Source organism: Cataglyphis hispanica, chromosome 25 (assembly GCF_021464435.1).
Source record: "Cataglyphis hispanica isolate Lineage 1 chromosome 25, ULB_Chis1_1.0, whole genome shotgun sequence".
NCBI lineage: Eukaryota > Metazoa > Arthropoda > Insecta > Hymenoptera > Formicidae > Cataglyphis > Cataglyphis hispanica.
In genome coordinates, this window is record NC_065978.1 from 356,355 (window position 1) to 369,537 (window position 13,183).

Consider the following 13,183-nt stretch of genomic DNA (forward strand, 5'->3'; position numbering starts at 1 on the left):
ATATCCGAAGGAAATAGTACGCCGCTGAGTACGGCGGCGTCGTACGACGTCCGTGAATGTTTTCGTCACATGGAATGTCGAGCAGTAGTAAATGGCCGTATCTGTCTGTGTGTGCTCGATACGGAATTAGATTTACTGAATCGTAATGTCGAGATATATCCCGCGCACGTCAGAGCTTTTACAATTCGCCATCGGAAAATGGCATAGGGACATGCTGTTTATTTCTGTCGGAGGATGTTTCTAATGATTCCTTTTTTCGATTTAACGCGTGAAAAAGTAATAGAGCGTAAAATAAATGCTGCTCGCGCATGTCATGTGATCTGAGATCAATTTGGAATAGAAATTATACGAGAATGTCTGTCATCGCGCTTATCGCGTTATTGTACGTTATACACATATATATAAATTTTACGATATGATCCACGTATGATATGATGGTTTGATTGACCTCGAAATAAATATTCCACTCGATATATTTCATATTTTAAATCGATATGTCACGAGTGCGATTACGGTCGCTCTCACGGGCGAGCACGACCAGCGACGTGTTAAGCCTGTAATTTCATCGACCCCCTTCAAACGTCTAATTTTGCGGTTCGTCCAAGTTTTCGCCGAGAAGAGGCACATTGTAATTGGGTCTCGACCTACCACAGATATTGCACACAGAGACGCGGTTAAACAGGGGCTCAATCGAGGTCTTTAACCTCATATCGGACCAGTTCCAGCGACCAGATGAGCGGCGGTAAGATCGAACAAAGAAAGCTTTAGTTGCTACTGTCGTTTGTCTTCCTCTCGTGCAGCCTATAAAATTTATAATCCTATAATGGAATCCCGAATCGGCATGTATATTACTTCAGACACTTCTCGATTTCTTAATTTCTTTTTTATTTATGTTTTTTAGATACTTACATATTATGTTTTTATTTAAAAATATAAAAATTTAAATTTATTTTAATTAATAAATTGCAATTCAAAATTGCTATTATTGTATTGATCGAGATGAAAATGAAAGACACATCTCATTTGCTACACTCCGTTCTTGAGGCAACGTATTTAAAGAGCGAACGTGATCCGATGAACATCGCATAACGCTCACTATCCCGACGGCTAGAGAACATATTTTCCCAGATTACACTCATTATGTCGGAAGATGTTAACGCCACACGCACGCGTCGGCCACGTGATCAAAAGAGGCAGCAAAAATTCAATAGAGATTCGTATAGAGATTAGGAGAGGAAAGCGGAGAAAGAAAGAGAGAAAAGGAAAGAGGATATATACATGGTAGGCCGCCGACGTCGCATGCCTTCGGGGCAGGGGGACAGGGGAAAGGGGGCTTCGACACTCGTCGAGGGAGCACTGGATGCAACGATACGATGCGCGAGAAGATGTTGCGCCTGTAAGTGTATAAATTATCCGTGGCTCTCTTCACGCACCAACACCACAAATATTTACCGTAGCCGGTCTACGGCTAGCCAATAGGCATTCCGGCCTCACTTTCCAACTTCGTTCCATCGACCTCGTCCTCATCGGCAATGATTCTGCTACGCGTGAGACGCGCGGTGATCCGCTCGCGCGATCACCTGACAGTTCGATGCAATTTGCCGAAGGAGAAAAAAATGCCAAAAAAAAATTGTTAAGTGTCAAGTATCCTCAAGCAGATATTTTCGATTCGTGTAAATCGTCCGATGATCCCGTGCGAGCGCAATCGATTGCTAATGACACGTCGCAACTTTCTAATGAATTCGTGAGCGCGCACCTTTAATGAAAGTATTTCTTTTTTTTCTTTTTTTGCAAACATTATTATCATTAATGTTGAAGAGACTATTATTAGGTATTAGAGTAACTATTAAGTACGCTCGGTAAAAGTATGGCTAAAGTGCAGAACAAAACGAAAAGTATATGCTTGAAGTCCAAGTATGATATATAAATTCGAGAGAGAGAGAGAGAGAGAGAGAGAGAGAGAGAGAGAGCTGTTCATTATCAATAGAAAGTTCGAGGAGCGAATTGTCCTATTTTTGTTTGGTACATTCTTCCAAGAAAAGCAAGAAAATGTCACTTTTGCGATCGCTTGAATATATTATCACAGCTAGTTTCTCTCGCTGTGCTGCCGCGATCACTGCAAGATACAAACGACCTTCGATATACTATGGAGCGGTAATACATCTAATGCTATGCTTTCGGATGTCACAACGGTTATCCTCCACACATGTTTGCTTTCGAGGATCAGCTTTATTGTCCGACCAGGATCCATCGTCATCACCGTACAGTCACTTGGATGACATGAGCAGTGAGGCGAAAATGGTAGATTGTCACGACTATTGCATGACGTGCGTAAAGATCAGTGAAAATAATGTAAATATTATGAAATATTCTCACCTTCTCTTAGATATTCTAACAATAAATTCAATATTGTAATAATTTAGCAACAAAATCAAACAATATTACGAGAAAAATCTTTGATCTGTACAATTAAATCGACAATGGGAGATTATATATGCATGGTATTAATATAATGCATATAGTTCTTTTTTATAATACAGGATTAAAAGATTTATTATTGAATAGCTGCCCTCTACGAAAATTTAATTCTACGACAGCTTGTACCGCGACGAACTAAATAAATCGAGAGATATAAGCCAGGATTTTATTGATTGCTCATTCCCGCCATATTTCGCAAGTTTAGTTTTCGTGAAAATTTCAAAGCCGACTGTGGCTCGAAATTTTACCAAGATGTCAAGTGAAAGAGGACTCCTCCATCTTTCCGCGCTCGGCGCTTGCGATCTAGCCTAACGTCGCAGCATCTCTCCAGTCGGTCCCAGCCGGTTCCAATATTCAAAGTGTACTTTCACAAACGACAACTCCCAAGCCGGTTACTCTAACGTTCCTCACTAAAAGCTGCCCCTCTCCCCGTCCCGTATTCCGCTGCTAGTAACTCGCCCTTCGGTAAAAGGAGGTAAGAAAGCGTTCGCAACGTCTGAAGGACTTTGAACTTTACTCCGTTAAGCTCCTAAAAGGAGGGATTGGTCGATCGAATCGGCACTATGTCAGAATGTGATTCAGCGAACTACTTTGACCACTTTGCAGAGTACTTGGTGTTTTTCAATATTTTTGAACATGAGTAATAATCTCTATAACGTACACTCCACCTACACATGTAAGATATTTTTATTGAAATAATATACGTTAAGCAATATGTGAGTGAATTATACGTAATAGAGGAAAAGTTTTGTAAGATGTATAAAAAAAAAAAAAAAGGAATTTTTCCACGACAAAATGATGGATCTTTAAATAAGAAGCGTACTTTCGGTAATCTACGTGTCGTCATAAATTTGCGCGAGAAAGAGCGGATGAATTTCAATTGTCGCGAATTCGTCGCCGTCATCGCGCTAATCGAAAACATTTTCTCTCCCACGACGGTGAGATGGATGCTCCGCATCGCCGCTGTTCGCGACGCCGTCCGTCCATCGATCTTCGCGAACGGAAGCGGATTCCGCGGCCTTTATCGTCCAGAAAAATTCACCGCTGCAAATGGCAAACGCATTAAGCGTGCGGATAAAGAAGAAACGATGACACTATTTCCCCCACTGTCTCCCTCCCTTCGTTGCGCGATTCCCCGGATCCCTCTTTTTCTCCCGGAAGATAATGCTGCCCGGTTACGGAAGGAAGAAAGATCTCTTCCCTCGCCTGGATTCACTCAACTGGGGGGCTGGTCGGTACCGCCGAGAAAAGTGGATTAATAAATCAGGGGCTAATCCACCGTAATATCCCCGCATCCGTTCGTCCGCCAGCACTTTGCGGATGCTGCACGCTTTCCAACGTCACATCGAAAAAATAAGAATTGCGCTCAACGCGCGCTGCGTGATAAACACTCATTTGATTCCGCGACGCAACACGGTAAGCGTTTTAACCAACTTAGCTAGAGAACGAGTATCATCATCGTGCCACTATTTAAAGAGTCGATCGCGCGGCAGCGAAATGCGAAATCGATATTCTTGTTAAGTTTCACCGCGTCTCGCCATCGCTTTCCACGCATGCTACGGCATACTAATGACACTTTAACCGGCGTCATAATCGTCTTACTTCAATTCGTATGCATAATTTTCCACTTCCGCCACGCTCCGAATAATTTTTCAAGAGAGTTGTCGCTCTTCTTCGCTTCTTTACGTCTTTTTCATATATCCTCTAAAAAAATCTGCGTATTTTACTCAGAAATATTTGTTTTCTTTTAAGTTCAACACGAGAAAAAAACATCTAATCTTACAGCAAGAACTTTTGCGAGGTGCTATCGAAAATTTTCCGAAACTTACTCTATAAAAAATGTTAGCCTTATCTTATTTGCAATTTGCCCCCATCCGCTTCAAAGTAGTCTTCTTGTGACTTTATACAGCCATCCCCCGCGTTTCTGTCACGCTTTAAATTTTCCCTGCGAATCTTTTTGCTATAACGTGTGAAGCATCCTGTGATTTCGCGTCGATCTCTTGTACCGTCTCAAAACGTCGACCCTTCAGTTTCATTTTTGGGAATAAAAGAAAGGTTACAAGAAAGTAAATCTGATAACAAATCTCATGAAGAATTTTTGCAATTTTTTTCAACATTTTTGGAGATTGTGCTGGTGCGTGGCCATTCTGTGTGCTTGACGACTTCGACCAACGTTTTGACCAAAGTTTTGTGTCAAACTCGGAAAAGCAGACAGCGAGACTTTCGAAATGAGTCAGGCTTTTAGTGACGATGTTGTAGACCGTACGGTGGTTTCGAGTGGCATGCGCGCTTCAAAAAGGGCCGAACGTTGATCAAAGGCGACAGGCACACAGTGAACGGCCGCACACCTTCCGAAAATATTTTTAAAAATGCAAAAATTGCTCGTCGCCAGACGCCTCTTGTGACTTCTTTTCGTTCCCAAAAACGAAAAGCTAAATCTCAAGAGACATTTCAATAGGGATAGTACAAGAGATGAAGAATCGTAGAGAATGCTTCACACGCTACAGAAAAAAGATTTCCAGAGAAAATATGAAACATGGCAGAAGCGCCGAGGTTGTATAAAGTCACAAAAACACTACTTTGAAGGGCGAGAAACAAATTATAAATAAAATAAACTTTACACATATTTTTATAAAGTCTGGAAAATTTTCAATAACACCTCGTATGTATAAAAAAATATTTATATGTGTATTTTCCGAAATATACATTATTTTGCGGAATGAAGAAGGAATTCTTGTTTCCATAGATATAATAAAATATAATAATATTAATATTTATTACAATATAATATATACAGAGAAAATATTCTCATCTCTTGTGAAAATTTTCGTATATGAAACCTATTCTAAATTAGCAAGAGATGCAGGTAAACTCCTATTTGATTAAAAAAAGAAAAAAAAAGGAATAAGAGACGATATATTATCATCTGTCAGCCGGTGAAAGTGCTCGGTTACGATCGCGTATCATAAATCAACGAAACAATTTCACGGCGCTCCTCGCCACCGGAGAATGTCACGAAATGCCCGTGTTCGTCATAGATCACGTGTATTATATTCGTCATAAAGAGGATCTGTTCCGACTTCATTAGCCGCTTCTCGGCTCTGACCCGATTCGATTCTTCGATGCGGCTCGCTTCGCCAACGTAAACGTCACGGGAATAGAAGGCGCGCTGACCGGCCGGCCGCGCCGCATCGATATCAGCCAGACTTCCGGGAGCAGGATAGAGATACAATTCATGGACTGGGCGTGGGCGATACGCATAACTCTCTGCGCGCGCGAGGCCCTTGTCAGATAATCCACGAACGGCCGGAGTAATCGCGCAAACGGCGAGCGGAGGAGTGATCTTATCGCGCGCGCGCGCACGTTACTTTCCTCTTGGCACATTACGATTAACTACGAGCAAAGCCGAGAGACGTTTCTCTTTCTCTCTATCTTTCGCTCTCGGTTGTTCCGCAAGACTAGTGCTGGTTCCGAGTCGACCGATCCCTCGCGGATGAAGACAGAGATAGAGATATAGAGATAAAGAGAGGAATATCTGGATATTAGCGACAAGAGGAAAATCTTGTTCGCGAATAAACGAATAAGTAGCTCTTACTGGATGGTGGAAAAGATTCCTTGAAAAGAAAATTGTACATTGTTTTAAAATGATACTGACAATGAGAGATCGAACTGGTGTCCTAAAGAAAAGCTCTAGCCTCTGAAACGAATGCATCGCTTTTGATAAATAATTCATCGCGCATCGATGAAGTTCCCAGCTGCGCTCCCATTTCTTGCCTTTGATAATGTTTTCACCATTTCACAGCTCTTTCTCGTATCTATAGTAATCTTCTCACTTTTATATCATCTTACTATAATATTATATATATAATTATATCTCGTATCGATATTAATTCATATTTAATATCTACTTTGGAAATTTTCTCTGATGACTTATCTTTTTGACGATTTACTTTATCCTATCTGAGAAATTCAAATACATTATACTAACTTTATAATATCGTATTAAATCCTTATATTCTTTTACTAACATTAAATATTAACTGGTAATAAAATGATTTTATTGATCTCTCATTATTTCAATATGTATTCATTAAATGTTAATATATATTAAATAGTAATATGACTTCTTTGAAAAATATACATAAGTTATTATATATATAGTATTATATATATATATATATATATATATATATATATATAATATGTAGTATTATATAAACAAGTTAGATTGACAGAAAAAAGCATTTTCTCTTTTTTCTTTCGTGAAAATATTCATCGACCAGCAGTCGGATTTCCCTCTCCTATCTAATCTATCTTTGCCGCCGGCTGCCGCGGACGAATGGAATAAGTAACGTTAAACACACCGTTCCAGGATCTCGTCTACGGACGTAGACGCGAAGACGCGTGGCTAACGGAGCGGAAACGATTCCGAAGATCGCGAGCAAGATTCTGTTCTCGAGACGAGATTGCCTGGCGCGCGCGAGATAATAGATTCCTCTTGGCGAGCGCGTGAGTGCGCTCGCGCATCATCTTCTTCTATCGCGAAGATATTCGTAACGAGCCGTAAAGGAATTCCTAGGCAAAGTCGACCTCACGAGAGAAGAAAACGACCGCTATCAAAATCCCCGCGACTCTATCTCGCGCAGGAAAGAAGAAAATGTGCTTGCAAAAAGGAGATATTATTTGTCGTCTCGGCGACCACCTGTCTTTTCCTTACTCCTTCTCGTCTTACTTTTATTACGCTCGCTTAAGTCGCCGCGGTTCAAGAGAAACAGTCCACCCCGTCATTCCGCCAATCTCTGGTGTTTCTTCTCGTCTTTTTTACTCTGGCCTGGCTCACGCCGCACCGGCATTCCGCCTTACGTAAGGCGGCAACATCTGATCCCCGGGATCTCGCCGGGACCGAGATAACGGAGGAGAGAGAGACGCGCGAAAAGGCGAGATAAGGCGATTAGATCGCAACGTCTTCTCAAGGGTGTAGTAATTGAATCGCGAGAATTTATAGAATAGGCATATGTATGCGCTCGTGAGACACGCGTTCTCCATTGTTCTTGATCACAGCGCAGCAATTAGCGCGTCATTAATAAATATATCGCTCGGCGATTACGTTGCGCGTGCATCACGTTAATTAAGTGATTAATTAATCAAGGACGATATCTATCGGTTTCATCGATCGTTTTCTACTGTAAGATTGAAAAAAAAAAAAAATGGCGATTAAAATCGCTTTAATATATGACGTTAAAAGACCAATGTGAACGTTTATGATGATAATGGACTTGTACTTTATGTTGATGATACCACGGCTGGCATTAAAATATATTATTTGGAGATGCGAAAGAGTATTAAATGAGCGCCGATTCCACAGGATTACGCGCGTACTCTACTCGAGCGAATAATTAAAACGAATGTTTGAGCGATTACTCGATTAAACTATTATTGGCTTATTCATTTTAGTCAATTAATCAGGAAAACGATAACTCGCTTATACGCTTTCATCATATTTGTTCGTTTTTTCGCGTTAAAGTATCGAACAATTTGTTCACCACTCCGTATTGTACAAGGATATGATAGGGAAAAATTTCATGTGTATCTTCTCAATATAACGAGAATGTATCTCCCCGATGTAAAATTTTCTCAATGTTAAAAAAAATGTACAATGTAAAAATATTTGATAATTAACATAACAACTCATGAATTCGCAAACGATTAAAGTTACGGAAGAGGATTTAAGGTATTATATTCACAAAAAATAATTGTTTTATTTACTAAAATGATTAGCGTGATTCAAATATATTTTAAATATTTAACACTCATAATGAATTGTGAAATTAATTAAATATTTTGCGCATTTACTTCGATTCTGTTGTACTATTTTGTTTTTATATGAATAAGAAATGAATGAATAGATAATCATAATCTTTCATCCCACTAATAGCGTGGAATGTATGTCAATCATGAATTAAGAAAGAAATTGATAATTCCTGATGGAAAGAGAGAGAGAGAAAAAATTATATCGTAATTATTATTTACGTTAGTAAAAATTATTTAGTCACTTAAGTACTTAAAAAGAAATATTGCAAAGCAACTTTTCTTAAAAACCATACGAAATAAAAATAAAAATGTATATTAAAAACTGTTTAATTTTTCACAAAAAATACACAAACTTTTATATAATTTACGTAATTGAGAAAATATTATTTTCTGACCTATCTCTTTTATTTAACAAAATGATGAAACGATCGACTATATTTTATATTACCGTATATTTCATTTTTTATTACTTTATTATTTTATGGAATTGCATTGATTAGATTTTCCGTCGGATGTTTCGCGAAACCGGAAAAGAGGCAAATTAACCCTTCCTGCACCGGGGTTCTCAAAATTCTAGTTTCAGATATTCGGAGATTTAACGTGATACGAATCTCGGAAATTTGACAGATCTATATATATATATATAATTATTACATTTTAAAATTTTATGTAAAAATTTGTTACATTATTTTCTTCATCAAAATTGAATGTGATAAAATTTTATTTTATTGAATATTAAATACAATTCGACACACTTTGATTACAACATTCTACGATACTTTTAAATAGTAGCGTGTACCTTATCGCTCACGCAAAAAAGCTTAGACGATGACGTTTGGCGGTGAATGCTTGACGATAATTACGTATTTGCGTATACATTTATGGCGCGAGACAGATTCTATCCTTTCCATGAATGGTTTTCGCGATATGTTTCAAGGTGGGTGAAACCAGTCGGGCACGAAAAGTCAGTTCTCTCGCCGATCTCAATGTACGGTGGGCCCACACGAGTCCGGCCCGCCGCGAACAAACGCGCGACACGCCGGACGCGAGCCCGTGAATAAGAGACTTTTAAGAGACTGTCTCGCTTCGTGATTTACGATGCTCGTTTAAAACCCACGACGACAAGGCCTGTGGCCGGTTCGGATGCGATCTCGCGCGATATGTTTCGAGCACTTGCTCGAGAAAATTGAGTGTCATTGAGCTCAGACGATCTCGATCACTCGATTTCCCGCGATTCGGTTACTGGATTACCTCCAATTAGCAGATGAAAGGAACTTTATTACTACTCGTACCATCTCGTAAAAGCGATTGAGCATAAAACCTAAATTAAACTTTAAGAGAAACGAGACCATATACGAATAACGTCCTATTATCTCTTCGTAATTTTAAAGAACTTTATTATCTTTTAGAATCATTATTATAGATTCGAATAGATATTTAATATTTACGATTAAAAAAATCTATTGACCGGTATAATAATCTTCAGCGATTTTTCTTTATCAAATTGCTTATCATTTCATTTTTGCCATTTAAAATCGCTACATTATGTTCCATAAAATAATATTTAATCTGAAATATATAAATACATTGTGAAAGAATGCTCGAGCGGAAACGTCGAGTGGGTGAAATCATCTTCCGGATCGAGCAATGAGCTCGATGCATCGGATCATCAATCATCGTGATTATTCATGCAAGGACATCGCGGCGACTTTGGCCGCGTGTCATCACGACTATCCCAGTCTCGAGACTGCGGCTGTTCACGCGTGCACGCGTGTACGGGGACGGAAACGCGCACGTATACCTATATAGTCGGCGCAGTCATACAGCTATGCACGCCCACTCGAACTACATTCATTCATAAAAGTGGCGAGTCGTGCCGCGCCTTGCTTAGCCCCCGGTCGGCCTTTTACGAGCGGAGCGTACGCTGCCTCTCACCCGCGACCATGCATATAAGGAACATACGCACGCCGTAGTCTCACTCCACGGCGGAAAGAAATTGTGTGCTAATGGCCGTGATCGCTATCAACGCTCATAGTAAATTCAAACGTACACACTTCCTGAACTGGCGGCGACGGTGTGTCGCCGTTGTTATTATTATACTCTCCTGAAACGCGCGCGAGCTGTCAGAATCCGCGAGAACGAAACGATATCACGCGCGGCCGTACATTGCAGAGAAGAGAAAGAGAGAAAATGTAGGTTTCTATCATATCATGTCATTTTTCCATCTTTAGCATTTTGTTTATTGTTAAGAGTTTATAATTTACTTTAAAAATTTAAAAAAAAATTATTTAAAAAAAAAATATAAATATTATCGAAATATATAATAATTATCAAAATAAATCTATTTTAAATCTATAAAAAATTTACAAAAAACTCAAACATATTGAAATCGTTGATGTTAGTTTTGCAAGATTAAAAAAAAAAAAAAAATGAAACAAATTTTTAGATCATTATAAGGGCATTTAACTTCCGCTGTTTCCTGCATCGCTCTTCACTCGTACACGCACTTCAAGTCTTCTCTTGAACTAATTATACTCGGTTCCATAATTCTTAATTAAGAAGCAAGATGATTCTAACAATGCAATGTCTCGCGTCTAATAATTAGCCATACGCGCGCGAAAAAGAAAAATTTATGAAAAAAAAGTAAGGAAGAACCTGAAGATTAAAAAGTTTCGAGTGCAACACATAATACCACAAATATTACAAATATTCTGTACATCAATATTATGTGATTCAAACGATGCAATAATGTAATATCCGCATACTCTTTTCTGCAATAATCGAATGGCAAAAATTTTGACGGTTAAAAAAAATTGATTTACTTAATACAGAAATGTAGTTGATGGAATGGTGCGAGGACGCGTGTATAATATCTCAGGATTTTTCAGGAATACCTTCGAGGAACGTTGACGAGAGAAACATTCGAGAAATAAGAAAACGTCGATATCGCGCGCGACTGCCATCCGAAGTAACACGTTCATGAACGAAACCGGTTGGTTGGTCGGGTTTGTCCAAGGTATGGAAGGCCGATGCGCGCGACGTGTTGCTCTGCTAGCTCGATTTCGAATAACGAGGTTGCCGGTTCAGTTTCACGTGAAACTGGTTTTTCTCCCCATTCCTTCTTTCGTTCGCGCGCGCTGCGCGGAGTCTTCCCGACAGACAGGGAGAAGAAAAGATGAGAATAAAGTAAGACCGGTGGCGCGCGTCTTCTTATCGCATCGCGTCTTCTTATGCCGCTGGGTACCGTTGCGGTTGCATTTGCGGCATGCTTGAACTTTTTGCGCGGCCTTGAACGCGCACTTGCGCCATCGAAAGCGGAACGTCGTCCTCTCGCAAAGTCTTACAGTGCAGGATCGTCAGCTGTCAGCTCGATTCGCTTTAATCTCGCTCGTCGTGTTCTTAATAACGCAAGCTCGGCAGCGCAATTTTCTGTTCACGATTTCATCGTAAGATAAAATAGTTTGTATATCAGTTATGAAAAGAAATTTTACGTAATTAGCTAATTTAATTTTATAATACCTAAACTCTTTATATATTTTTGCTTTCAAATAATTATTTTATAGAATGTATAAAATAAAATGAGAAAATCGATAAAGTCATCAAATCGCCGAATTTTCCAAGAATCTGGAGAGAGAGAGAGAGAGACAAGAAACATTTATTTAGCAAAATTGTAGAGCAAACGATTTCTTTGACGATCGAATAAGAAAGCTATTGAAAATAATATCAATTAGATGCGTTATCTCCCATGCCTCTGTGATGATTTTCCCGGTTAATCGATTCGTTAATTTCTGCTCATATCGTGGACGAACGCGATCGCGTTTGCATGAGAAGCCTGTCAAATAGTGCGTGCGCCGCCGCTGAACTTGTCGATATGACGGGTGCAATTCTTTTTTATTCGACCACCGATGTTACTCGAGCGTGATCGAAGCACGAAAAATAAACTTTTCTTCAGTCACGACGTAATCGCTCGCAAATTTCTTGCCTCTGCTATAAGACGATGTAGAATTTAAACGACGGTAAAATGTATCGAAAACATTTTATCAAAGCTTCTAGAAGAGTGCTTTATGACGGACATATCGATGGTATTATTCATGAGAAATGCGTTGTGATATTTCTTATTGCAAGACAAATATCGTTTTCTTTTTCTCATTAATCACTATCACCTATAACAATAATATTACATCGTTGATGTATCGAATTACACGACTAAATAAAAAATAAAATCTAGTTTATATATTAAGAAATTCATCATTTTCCAGATTATACATGTAATTTATTAAAAAAAAATAATGTTAAAGTGCGTATGATGATGTTGTCGAGTTTTTCACGAGCAGGATGATATTTTTTATGACTGAAATATGATAAAGCGCAGGGGAGCCGTCTTTCCTAAGTGAAACGATGCATGGAGGGAACGATGCCGCAATAACGATGGAGCTGTTAAAGGATCGAACGAACGTGCGATGGACGAAGTTTTTTCGCGACGCGAACAGTCATCGCAGGATTTGCAGACAACCGTAGAGAATAGAGAGAAGGGGAAACGTCTCTAATAAAAGGAGCATAAAAATTCCGTTTCTTGCTAGATAACGGATTATACAACAGGCCGTAAAATCGTAAGGTACGTCATTATATCTGCCTGAATATCGATAGTCGCAGACGCGAGTGATTCATCATCACTTTCGCGTTTCCAGTTGACGAGACGGGAATGATAATCGAATGGTTTAAAAATTATACGTCGAATAATAATGATAAATAATGTGAAAAAGTGCGAAGAAAATGAAAAGAATCGAGTGTTCTTCCGTTATAGCGTCGCAATTATATGTGATCTTTTCCAGAATCGTCTACCGGGAGGAGATGCTGTCGAGTTGAGAGCGAGACGATTAAGCGAAGTCGAGCT

General features: G+C 39.2%; 1 protein-coding gene across 1 annotated transcript in view; it reads right to left on the reverse strand.

Moving 5' to 3' along the window:
• Nucleotides 1–13,183, reverse strand: part of LOC126858512 (helix-loop-helix protein 11) — a 135,471-nt gene that overhangs the window by 79,219 nt on the left and 43,069 nt on the right. The window lies entirely within an intron of this gene.